Source organism: Phasianus colchicus, chromosome 10, assembly GCF_987193195.1.
Source record: "Phasianus colchicus chromosome 10, bPhaCol1.hap1.1, whole genome shotgun sequence".
Taxonomy (NCBI): domain Eukaryota; kingdom Metazoa; phylum Chordata; class Aves; order Galliformes; family Phasianidae; genus Phasianus; species Phasianus colchicus.
The window spans coordinates 6,798,036-6,811,935 of record NC_143445.1 but is presented as its reverse complement, the minus strand read 5'-3'; the positions used below and the strand labels follow the sequence as shown (position 1 = coordinate 6,811,935).

General features: G+C 38.7%; 1 protein-coding gene across 1 annotated transcript in view; it reads right to left on the bottom strand.

Moving 5' to 3' along the window:
• Window positions 1-13,900, bottom strand: part of CLSTN2 (calsyntenin 2) — a 486,477-nt gene that overhangs the window by 351,264 nt on the left and 121,313 nt on the right. The window lies entirely within an intron of this gene.

The window sequence follows — 13,900 nt, the reverse complement described above, 5'->3', positions numbered from 1 at the left end:
TAATATCTAGAATGTACTATCATATTGTTGTTTCTTCCTCTCTGCCCTTGCCCAGCTGTTGAGTAAGATGTAATCTCAATCAACCATTGCTGGGAAGAGATCTGAGCTTTACTATGTGTGATCAGTTTAGTTATAGTTTTCCCTTTTTTTATTGTACACTACTAGATTTTAGAATCTCTAAGTGTTGAACACCTACAGTGAATATAGGAAGCCTGAAGTAACTCATTTATTTAGTATAAACCACACATGAACAGAATATGTTTGTATATAATTAATGAAATATAGGAGTCTGCTTCCAGTTCAGCTACATGAAGCATTAAAACATTCTAACATTATTCATCACTACTTTTCCAAGGACTGAAATACTTTGAGATATTTACAGTAACTTCACACAGAAGCACAGCTGCAAGGTAGCATCTGATTACATACATTCACAGCTAGGAAGTAGATCCAGTAGTTTGCAGCACTATTATTACATTAAAATGAAAATAACTGTTTTTGCAGTTCAAGATAGTACACAACACCAGTTATTATTAAAAGGGCCCTGGATGGATGCTCATTGGCTCTGCAGCATTCCAAAGGGGTGGCCTAATTTGCAGGCACCCAAAGCACAGCTGAATTCGCAGTCCAGGACTCTACACCACCATCTGTTCAGCATTCTGAACAGCCAAGCTTATCTTCCTCCAGACCCAAAATACATTTTTTATGGCACAAATGTATTTTTCTACGAGCAATTAAGGCAGCTCTAGGAGATGGATTATTATAAGATCTACTTCAGACACTGAAATGTTAATTGGATATTCTGGACCAGCCAGAAAAAAGAAAAAGAAAAAAAAGAGGTCAATTTTCCAAAGTTTAACTGATTTAGGAGGCCTGGTAAAAACAGCCCAACCCACTGACCCCCAGTAAAACAAATCTAATCCTTCTTTGCTAGTTCCGCAAGTATGCGCTTTATCACAGCTATATATGAGTATGCATGCAGATTATCAAATTATTGGTGTACAGTAGTGCATGGAGCAGAAAATCACTTAGCATGCATCATGGAGAATTTTCCATACACATTGTCTGCTATGTCTTAGGAACAGAGAAGGTCTGGGGAAATAAGTTGAATAATATGAATTGTGGTGAAAGCACATTAAGAGTAGAATTTCTCTTTCCAGATTAACCAGTGGGTGTAATTTCAGTCCTACAAGCATTAACTGCACCACTAAAAAACATCACTTTGGAGTGAGATTTTAAACCACATCTGCTGTATTAAAGCTCAGTATATACACAGCAAGTTTCTTACTATTTTTAAAGAATATAGGGTATTGCTTGGATTAGATTATAAACACTGTGTTCCTATGAATATGATGCCACAGTTCCTACTGTATAATATGGTAATTAATAAACATACGCACTGTAGTGGTGGGATGACTCAGGACCAGTACAACAAATTTTGCACTCTAGTAATTGAACTTGTGCTAGACATTGCCATACTGCTTGTGTTACCCCAAATCTCAGACCAATTGTCTGTTTCACTCCAATGAGATTTTTTTAGTATGTGTTTTGTTGGCTAGCTATATTATGCTAAGAACTCATTTTTGTCTGTTCTTCTTAAGTAGATCAGAATGGTGCCCATTTACTACAGAACTTTCTTACTGAGATGATAAAGATACGATGGCACAGTTTTCTCTAAAGTAACTAATATGCACTTGATTCTGTGTACCTAATTTTTTGTAATGTTTGGTCTATTTCTGCAATCCACTCTTTCAGATCATGAACTAAAATCTCCCACACTTGAGCTACATAATTTTGTCCATCAAAAACAAGTTTTGTCTCCAGATAGCAATATATTTTTTGTACTTCTTGAGCACTGGAGAATTTTATTTTACTTTGATCAGTGTATATATGTGGTTTTATGGATATATTACTCTTTCAGACTACCTTAAAATAATCTGCTGAACATTAATACTTTTTCTAAGTTAAGTTTGATATTAGAGTTTCTATTTAAGTTTTCCTTCATATTTGCAAGTCAAACTTAGATGTACTCTGAAATCATTTAAATATTAATCAAATACTGATCATGGTAGAGCAACCACTGTCAGGAAGACAAACTGTATAACAACTCGGACTTAATAATCGTGTTCATTTCAGCAAGGCTCACTCAAAAAGCAAGCAATGCAAATAAACTCCTCTTATGTTGTATACTAACAGCTGAGAGCATGGGGGGAGAAACTAGTGTCTGCATATAGTACCAGGTCAAACAAAAAGATTCTGCCCTCTATAAGCACAAACACAGTAGTTTCTTTTCCCTTGAGTTCCATTCCATCTCCAGTACAAAATCCCAGCTGTCTACTTTCTTACAATTTTATTCTAAGTAATTTGCCATGATAAAGCTATTTAGCCCCTAGGCAATTTTCCACATTTCTGTACTGTCAGTCAAAAGAACAAACTTTGCCCAAATTGGCTCCAAAGCCCAGATGGAGATTTTTTTTTTCCTGACACGTGGAGCCTGTGACACCCTGTTCTACCAAGGGCAGGTAGCTCATTCAGGTCTGCTCTAGAAGTGGTTTCTCTTAACTGTGCTTGTTCTCAGCTCTCACCTGTCACAGCAGTGACTTTGTTAGCCTGGTCTCATCAGCTGGTATGACAATGCTCGATTTTCTTTAGCTGTCTTACCTGGGACTTCAGTCTCCCTCTCTGCAGTCAGACAAACGCCAAAATCACAGAAATGGGAAAAGCACATGGCATCAGCATTCTGTAATTAATTATTTGGCAAATGCCAACAGCGGGTAACCTACATTTCATGTCCATTTTTCTGCACTTTTGTTCTGCATCAGTGGGCTGTCCCCAAAGGACCCTTGGAAACCTTCCTATGACATGGCCCAGCACACTCCCCAGAGGTCAGGGTTGAGCAGCCTCTGCTGCTCGCTGGTGAGAACCTCCTGGTTCCAAGACTGTTCACTTCACAATATACAGCTGCAACAGCAACTCTTAAAAGCAGTGGCTCTGGAATAACCTCCTAGCCAATTTGGTAGAAAACTGGTAAGGTTTCCAGTGGAAACCTGTTAGCAATGTGAACAAGATCCCTCAAAACTGGTGTGCCTCAAAGGAATAGATAAATTTCTTTTTAAAAAAATCTGTATTTTGCAGTAACCTCATACTTCCTTGGCAGATGAGCAAATGTGGTTTTTCATCCTTCACCTTCCTTTCCCCCACAGGACTTAACCTTGCAGGTGGTTTCTCTTTGATTCCATACAGACAATTCCAGACTTTTTAATACCTTGCACACAGATAATGCATCACCTCTTGTAAGCTTTGATGTTAAACACAGCTCACTGTTTTGGGAACTGAGTCCCTGTGTCCCCATAACTTTTCTGACTTTGTTTTCTGTATAATATACATAAACCTGTTCCTCCCCTCCTCCTTCCTCATGGAATTTTGGCTGGGGATGAGCCCAGTCAGAGCTTGGAGGCAATTGCAGAAGCCATCTTCTGATTGGTGCTACTCCAATAGGACTATGTGACATTGTATAATTGCCATTTTTTATATCATGTTTAAAATCCAGCTTGGAGCAATTGAGTGATAATTGGCTCCCATTCTATGAACACTTTAAAAAAAAACACACAAAAAACTTCGGAAGTCAAAGTTAATGTCTCCCCCCAAGTTATATCCACTTCACTACTTTGAATATATTATGGCTTCATTTTCATTTTTAAATCACGCTTTGTCAGCTCTTGGCTATCAGCCCTCACTTCAAGTATTCAGAGATACGAATCAGTTTCTTTCATCATTTACACAGTGCTTGTTCTAGAAGCCATTACCATTATAGCAATGAAATCTACTTTAATTTTTTTTTTTTTTTTTTTTTTTAATTTTAGCTAAAGAACTTCCTTATGACTTCCAACAAGTTTAAGATCATTAAAGTGAAAAGAGTAAGGAAAGTGGTGCAAGAAGAAAGAACAGTACATAGCTTACCATTCAGAATAAAAAGGAGCCATAAGATTAGCCTGTGAAGTACAATATTCATTGTCTTATGGCATTGCAACTACAGAAATATCATATCCTCTCAAAAATCCATTTTTAAAAAAAGAGTACCACAAAGTATTTCAATACCTCAAGAGCTTTATAGCCATGTTGAAACCCTTCTGTAAGACGTAACTAACATCAAACCTGTCTAATTAGGAAAGACCGTCCAACATGCTTTTTCTTGTCTTGTTTCTGTCTTCTCTGTTACAGAGGCTTTAATGACCAAAAGAAAATTTGGTACACTAATACTATCTCATTAAAAAAAAAGAACAACAACAACAACAGCAAATCAACAAATACATTTAGCTGTATCACTTACGCTGAAGGGGAAAAAAAGCTACTCTCTAATATTACGTTTCTCATACTAAATGCCTCATTTGAGAGATGGGAAAGTGGCTGCCCTTTGTACTGTCCTTATTTTGAGTGCTACAAGATAATCAGTGCTATCAATATATTGATGCAATTTCATCAACAGCAAAACAGAACTCAGTGGACCCTTGAGCAAAAAAGCAAGCTACTAAGCTCTATAGACTTTTCTAAACCTTACTCTTTTGTCATCTTAATACAGATGTGTACTTACTTGTGAAATAAGTTGTCCTTAGGATTAAACAATTTGGAGTCTGATTTTATACACTTTAACCATTCAAAATACAAAATAAAAAATTACCAAAAGGTCTAATTTCAGAACGTATTGAGAGGCAGGCCAACAACTCTTGAAACACAGACTGGGAGGACTTGCAAAAGAAGCTCTCAAGTATTTTTCCCTCATACCAAGATAAAGTTTACAGTGTGAATACCAACAAGCTCAGTTATATGATCTAAATGTCACCTTATCAAAACCCATGAGCATTTTCCAAAATCCTATGTTTTGAATGATTAAGCCTCTGCTGCTAAAAATTCTACCAGAGCAGCTGGAGGAAAGGGAAGGGAGAGAGAGGAAGAGTAGAGGAAAGCTCCCCATTTGTATCTTCCTCTCCAAGCACAACCAGGTCAAGGTTTTCAATGCAATTGATAGATCCTTTTTTTAAATCAGTTAATTAACAATATATTTGTTCTCTCAGGTTTCCACATCCCCTATGATAACTCCCTTCACTAAAAATTTTGAGCCAGGAAGGGAATACCTTTCAATTCTACTAAAGTGTTTGATTTCAAATTCTTCCTTTCTGCACCAGGTTAAAAAGAAGCAATGCTTTGCAGTTTCCCGGGAAGGAGCAGGTCTCTAGAACATCCTATTTCTGAAGACATTCACTAAATCTTTGCTCTAAAAGTCTGCCAGACACTGTTCCAATAACACACTCATTACCAATATCAAGTTGGGCAGATAATCTGGGATTCATGGTTTGCTGAATTTCAGACATGTCCAAATAGCTGTAGGCTTCTTCAAGTGCAGATTAGCCTGCCAAGCCTTAATATACTAAGATATAACTTTTTAGAAACAAACAAAATCAATACAAAACAAAAAAAACCCAAACACATTTCCACGAATGCCTTTGTTCGTTTCTATCCATTTATATCAATGGATTTAAGAGAAACCAAGGAGTGATTCCACTGAGCTAAGGTTTGACTCTTGGTCAGAGGTGTTTTCAGAATGGCAATTTTTCATTTCACTTCTGCATTTTAATTTTTCTATATGCATAGATGTTGCACTGTGAACAGGAGCTATTAGGCATACAAAATTGAAGGAATCCTATGAAATACAAATCTGAGGTTTGGCATTTTCACTGAGCTGCTAGATGCATACTGCAGAATTGTTCTGGGACCTGCAAAAATGATTCTGCATATCTCCTGAGAAAACTGATAACATTGCACAGTATATAGGGGAATGAAAACTTTCTAAATGGAAAAACAGATCAAAGATCAAAGAAACAGTAAAGGCAATGGAGAACAAAAAATGATTAAAAAATCACAATAGCAGATTGAGAGCTGTCTGAGAGACTGTGAGAAAAAAATGGAAGCATTGATCTTCTATACATCAAATAAGTACAAAAATGATGAAGCTAAATGTAACACGAATTATATTAATTGACTGATATTAGGAAAGAAACATTCACATCTGAAATACTCAAGAAAATTTCCATTTGTTTGTACTAGAGATCACATCTTGACCACAAATGCCCTACGTATCCTGAAAGACACATAAGATTTGTGAATTATATTTCTGAACTCTATTCAAGAGCTCAGCGAAGCTGAAATGATAGACAGTTGGATTTAAAATGCTCAAATATCGTACTGATACAAGAATTTCCTGCTTCTGTTTAATCATGAGCAGTTTCGAGCACAGAATTATTTCACTGTAACATTTTAATTAGTTTATTTCTAAAGCTTTCTGACAGATGTAGATTTTAGAGAGAGATGTGAAGGACAGTACAGTACCTGGCAAATAGACACTGTACCTAATGATCATGGACTCTAACATGCTGGAGTTTGCCATAAGACACAAGTTCCTGAATCACACAGTAAAATTCAGAAGCAGTGCAAAGAGACGTGGTGTTGCTTTTTAATATGTCTCTATGTTTAAAAACTTCCTTCAATGTCTAAAAATTAACAGCTATTTATTCACAATTGAGGTATGTAACTTCTAAAAAGTTATTACGTGACCTTAACACCCCAGCACAGAATTGTAGTTGAAATACCTCCACTGCTGCTTCTAATCAGCTTAAGGCCTCTTTGTTTAGAGACTGAATCCAGCATGCTGGCTCTGTTTTACTTATGCAGAGCAAGGTTCTGAAAGGCGAACAGAAACAAGAGCAGAGGTTATGTTGGAAGCAAAAAAGAAACAATAGAGGTTCCAGTCTGCAGGCAAACCAAATGCACACTTGGATTCCCTTTTTGCAAAAACAAACTAAAAATAGAAACTGAAATTATTCCCAGTATTTATTTCTTTTCAAAGAAAATTTGAGCTAGATAATTTGACAGATTCCTTTATCTACATCTTCTACAGATGTTTTTGTTTGTTTGTTTGTTGTTTCGTCCTCCTTCTCCCTGCAGACTCCCCAGGATGTATCAGCAATCCAGAAAAAAAAGGCCTTTAGGTGCTTATCTTTGAAACCTCGAGGATAGGTGGATTTGAAATTGTACAACTGGCTTCTAATAGTGCTGGCCGTATAGTGACACAAAGCTTTACGCATGGGTATGAAAACTAACTTTGCTCACCTCTATCAACAAATATAAGGATTTTGAGTACTCAAAAATCACAGAATGGTTGAGGTTGGAGACACCTCTGAATCCATCTACTCAGCAGGCTCAGAGCAGTTTTCCTGGGACCACATCCAAACTGCTTTTGGAGATCCCCAAGGAGGAGACTCCACAACCTCTCCAGGCAACCTTTGCCAGTGCTCTGACGTCTGTACAGCACAGAAGGGCTTCCTGATGTTCAGATAGAATCTGTATTCCAGTTTGTGCCTACTGCCTCTTGTCCTGGCACTGTGCACCACTCAATTGAGCCTGTCACTGACCTCTCTGCACACTCTCTTTATAGACATTCCACACTTAGACATCCCAGCTCTCTCAGCCTTGCCTCATACAAGGGGTGCTCTGGGACTTTCCTCATCTTGGTGCCCCTGTTTTGGAGTCTCTTGTATGTTCAAGTGTCTATTATATCGGGGAGTCAGCACTTCAGGTGCAGACTCCCCAACACTGAGCATAGAGGAAGAATCACCTTCCATAACATGCTGGCAGTATTTTGCTTAATACAGCCCAGGAGGCCATCAGCGTTCTTATTGACAAAGACACAATGCTTGCTCACATTCCACTTGGTGTCCACCAGGATCCCCAGGCTCTTTCCCACACAGCTGCTTTCCAGCTGAGTGCCACCAACATATACTGGTGCCTGGGGTTGTTTCTCCCCAGATGCAGGACTCTGCACTTCTTAATGAACTTCATGAGACTCTATGTAATGAAGTTACTACTATAGGGAACCTGTTTTAGCAGGGGTGTTGGACTAGGTGATCTCCAGAGGTTCTTCCCAGCCTCTACAGTTCTATGATTCTGTGTCAGCCACCTCACAGCCTGTTGAGTACACTCTGCATGGCCCTCTGGAGAGTCAGTCACTGTCCCCAGTTTTGTTTCAGCTGGCAATCTCCTGAGGGTTCACTCTGCCCCACTATCCAGATCCTTACTGAATATATTAGACTAGGACCTAGTATTGACCCCTAAGAAACTCCTATCGTTAATGGCCTCCAACAAGACTTGCATCACTGAAATCCTCTTAAAACACCCTTTTCTTTTTAAACGTTTCCCTCCTATACTTTCTTAGAGACATGAGATTTTTTTCTTTAATAAAAATTTTAAACCTACTTCCCATTTCTCAGGTCCCCACGCCTGGTGCTACTGCAACAAGGAACAGTTATTAGACTGCAGAAACTAAGAGTTTTAAAATCATAATTGATTCCAGACTGTAATTTACTCCATTTTCAGTAGACTGATATCTATTACCATGGAAAATTTACAGACAAGAGTAGTGGGGAAGTCAGATTCCCTCATTTGCTCAGAACAGCTCTTGGCAAGAGAGATCATGACAGTGCAAGATCTAACAGTTCATAGTCCTTTCTAGTTGGTTCCTTGTGTGAATTCACTCTTCAAAAACTGCCACGCAAGCAAAATAAGACAACATACAATTTGACCCAGAGGTTCGAAGACTTCAAGTTATTACCAACGTCTATTGCATAAAATCAAGAATAATAATTATAATAAAAAATATCCTCTCTATTAATTGCATCTTCACTAAGAATCAGCAATACATCTATTTACTCACACAGTCATTAAATAGAGCTAAACTGCCTGCTGCACTTCCAGCCCCGGTTTGCTTGAACAAATTTTAGCATATACAATAACACAGGCAATCTTCAGCACAAAGACCTTCAGGTAATTTTAAAACTCTTGTGTTATATGCAGTAGATTGGATAAACATGCAGAAATGATGCCTGATACAAATCATCATGAGAAAACATCATGGGTACCTATGGGAAGATAGTGCATGCACAGAAAACTAAAGAATTTGTTGATATTTAGGTCAGAGAAGGTGGGAAGAGCGCTGCATCTGCATTTCGACTCATTCCCATCCACACAGACTGCGAAGGATTGGAAAAACAAGATGGCTTTGTACAGAGTAGAAATGTGGGTGAAAATTTCAGCTGTGATGACTGGCTGTGCTACCAACATTTTCTACACCTCCTGCCTGTGTCCTGTAAGCCACCCCATCTACTCACTGTGCCTCTTTCTTCTAGTTAGCTGTACAGCCACAACCTTCTCACAAGGCTGGGAGAGCATTTGCCTCAGCTGGGGACTTCCCTTTGTGTGGCACACTCTGACTGCCAGGAACTCAGCAGGCAATCAGCCACAGCATTTCATTATGCCTATTTTGCACCATTAAGATATGAACAAGTTGGCAACTGACTTGAGCAAACAAAACCAAGTAGTTTACAGGTTAGCAAAAAGCATAGGAGGTGTCACAATCACCAGGGAGTAAACAGATGAACTCATCCAGAACACAAATTAATAGACTGGAGTCGCATCCTGACCTGAAATTCAGATACCAGTCTTGGACCAATTCCTGTTAAATAAAACCACTTCAATATGAAAGGCTTTAATATATTTAAATATTCATTAAGTATATCTTAAATATTGTAAAATCTACGTGACAATTATTAATATTAATATAAGTGTTATTCTGGCCTCTAGATGATGTCCTTTCATTCTTTCAGATGCTTCTGTAAAGCCTCAAGAACTCTGTACCTACGCTTTCAGTGCTCAGTTACTACAGTGCTGAATTAGAACAGCGATAGCAGAGGCAAAATCCACAAGGCCCACAGATGATGCTTTTTCTTAACGGCTATTACTTGTTTGTAAACTAACACTGGAAAGTGAATGGATTGAAAAAATCCTACAGGCAATTAAAAATACAATGCAATGTCTGATAGTCCTTGGGGCACCAGTTGCCACCTGAATAACACACTGTCTATATGTTGGCACTGTGCACTGGGTATGAGGGCAAACAAGTACAGGAACATAGAGCTCCTGCAACGCAATACGAAACATGACTCTGTCCTTACTCAGTATTCATTAAGGATGTAAATGAGGATATAGCAAATGACTCAAAAGCAACAAGTCACTACAACTTATGTTATCATCCATTGGTCTCAATACATAACTGACTGCTCATCATTAGCCTCCTCCCATTATGAAACTGCATGGATTTATTTAAACCACTCTTATGACTGAGATAACTAAGAGCACGTAGGTGGTGAGCATGTGGCCTTTACCGAGCACATTCCTGTACAAGGCCACTGGGAAACAGCAGTTTGTTGCGTCATGGGAACTCATTCCTTTCGATTGTCCATACACTGTGCAGCACATTGATTTTGCTGGAACAAATAGGGATAACAGAGAGATTGCTGCGTACGTTTTGGACAAGACACCAAGAAGCTTACTAATCAGGAAGAGATTTTTGATACCCAGACTACTTCCATTCTGATGTAACTCAATAACAGCTCAATGGAAGCTGCACAGGGACTAAGCCAAGTACCTAAGAAAGCTCATCCTGAGTTTGTTTGGGAAAATATGGAAGAGAAGCAGGCATATTTTTATCTCACATATTTTTCCCTCACTATTCAAAACTATAACAGGTTTCAGTAAGACCCACCTGTGTTTTCAACATGAATTACATTGTGCACTTCACAGGCTTTTGCTGTGACACTTCCATGCAGCTTGCCAAATGCTTTTAAAAGTATCTGAGTTTGCAAAGTCAAGTTCAACTAATTAAAATGAATGGAGAATTCTGAAGTCATGAAAAACACAGGTCATCCATAAAACATAAAGCTTAGTAGGTCAGACCAGAAGTCAGCCAGTCCATTTTACCAGCTGCTGAACAAGGATGAAGAAGCCAAATACCAATGGCAGCTCACAGCAGTAACAAGAAAGGTCCACTCACCTCTCCCATTCATTGCACAGAGGTATCTAGCTCATCCTTTGTTGCTAAATAACAAAGGCTAAAATTGTCTCCAATATGGGCACTTCTGATACGTCAACTATTTTTCTGTGACATCCTGCATTTACCAACCAAGAGTTTGGTGCAGTGAACAGAACAGTGGGATGGCATGCAGGAGCCTGAGGATCTATTCTTTGTTCCATTCCTTCAGCCAGCACTGTCTTTGCCCAACCCAATCATCACACGGTAAGACTGCGAAGTTTGGAGGACAGAAACTTTCATGCTGACAATCTGAACACAACCAATAAGAACTAGAAATGAAATAGGCTACATTATTATCCAGGTCTTCAGCTCAGATACTGAAAGGGAACAGCAAACCAGGACACTTGCTCTGTAAGAGCTGCTCTCCAACTCTGCCTGACTCAATGCAGCCCGTGTGGGTGTGCATGTAAGGACATCTGTTCATCGTATGGAGGAACTGTAATTTTACATAATCTTGCTATGAAGCGTGCTACTAGATGCCTACTGCATCTAGTGTTTTATCAGCTATACAATCTGATTGCCTTTCTCCTAATATGAGCTTCTCTTTCCTGTGAAAAGCTTCACATTCTATTTATATTCTGCTCGTTTCCATATCTAATAGGGGGTGGCTCTTGCTCTGTGAGATATTGTACAGATACAGCAAAGACCAACAGGAGCTTCTGATCAAGAAATACAAAACAGGCAGCACATATATAGGAAGGAAAAGAAATTAGAATTATTACTGCCTTGTACGAGGGCTGATCCAAAAGTAATACCTCATATTTTACGATAGTGACACACAATGACAGATGCAGATGATAGTGATAAAGCAGCAGAAGTTAAACCTTCCCACCAATTTACCATTATGTTTTATCACCATGAGACAGATGGCAGCAGAGAGGCAATCTGATAGAACAGCATCTGACAAAGAACTGCATACAGAAAGAGGGCTGGAATTGAATTCTTCCATGAGAGAAGATGGTGCCCATTGACATTTAATGACACTTGCTGAATGTTTGTAGAGACCAAAGAGCGGATGTGAGCACAGTGAGCCAGTGAGTGTTATCTTTCAGTGATGATGCTCTCATAGCAGCTGCAAAACAGTGGTTCACTTCCATTAGTGCAGATTTTTTTTTTTTTCTTTTTTACAAGTACATGATGCAGGCTCTTGTTCATTTCTGGCAGAAATGCATAGCTGATGGCAGTGATAGTGATGAAAAATAGTGTTTTATAGCTGAGATTTTTTTCTACCAAATAGTGTTAACTGTGCTCTCAGTATTTTCCGTAGCTTTGATGGAAATAGCTAGGAGGCATTACTTTCAGAGCAAGAGAGTTTTACTGAAAATTCAGCAAAAGGCAGGAGCTACTCACCAACACAGCCTATACTGGTCTGAATGACTCTAATGAATGTCACTAACATAACAAGATTAAGCTTAGGGTATTTGAATGAACTGGAAAATAGCTGCCCACAGTTCAGCTGTCCACAGTTAATCTATAAAAAACCACCGAGAGGAATACATAACAATTTAAGAAAAATTTCTTAAAGCTATCTAGATGAGATTTCACAGCAATCACAACATAACTGATTATCTGAATAAAAATGTACATGTGTATAGCAAAAATGCTGTGCTGTTAATTCAGATGTTCAGCTTTACTTAACAGCCCGTAAGACAACTATTTGTTTCTGGTAGATTATGAGGGGATTCATCAGGGAGGACTACTGTTTTAGGAAAGGGTCACAGACAAGTACAGGGGAGAAATAAAAGAAAAATATTCAAATCACTTTTAAGAATAAATTTTCCTAGGGACAAGCTGATGTTGGTGTATGTCAGCAAGTGTCCATGACTGGCATCAACCTTTTACACAGTGCCACGACATCACACTTCTTTAATGTGAGAAATTCATCAGAAGTGGATCATTTAAAAAAGAAAACATTCAAGAAAGCCCAGACAGATCAAAGCCAGCATGGAGAGCTGGCAGAAAAACGACACAGGGAAAATCGTGCAAGGAACCAGAAAATAAACAAGAACTCTGCTGGAGCAGCAGAAGGGCTCTCTGCTCAGCTCTACTTCTGCTTTGCACTGAAATTACACCCAGGTGAAAAATAAATCCCATCAGGGACTTGGGGTCTAAGGTTGGCCTTGCTGTAGGCCTGTTCTATTGAAACTGTGCAAACCAAGTGTGGGGTGGATATAGCAAGATGTACATCCTGAAACCAGAATTATGGGGATGCTGCATGGGACTCTTAGACAATGAAGTCACCTTAGTATTGTGTCTCATTTCTCTCTATACAGTAATCAATCTCTTTCATCCTTTTACAAAGTGGTAACAACACTCTCAGTGTTACTTTTTCAATACTGCAATATTGCAGATACAGCAATGAAAAATGGCTTAAATATTTTACCAATTAAAATCTAGAAACATCAATGCACACTTGCTAAAAAAGCAGTTAAAATTGAAGCTGCTTTATTGGAAACAAATGATGATTTACCTGCTGTTTTCTAACAGGCATTACAAAGTAATTATCAACTATTTCCAACTTCTGAAAGCAAAACAGCACACAACCACCTTTCATTGCAAGAGACATTCCATAATGGGAAACAGGACATTTCTCCAGTGCCCCCACATTGTGGGTGGCATGCTTGTCTGAAGGAAATCTTTACTTGCACTTAGTGAGCTGGGGATTTTTTTTTTTTTTTTTTTTTTGGCTATATCACCGTTGCTAAATTCTGTTCTGTTACTTTTCATTGGCAAAAAAGCTACACAGTGCCAGATAGAGGAAAGCCAGATGACACAGGAGAATGGTACCCTCAAACATGGCATTTAGCCAGGCAGCTTCAAGTACTGAAGCCAATCTGACAGCTGGAAGCATCCATCCTGCATTAAGCCACTGTTCTGGCAGATCTAGATCTTTGGTCTTAGCTGCCAGAAGCCCCAAATATT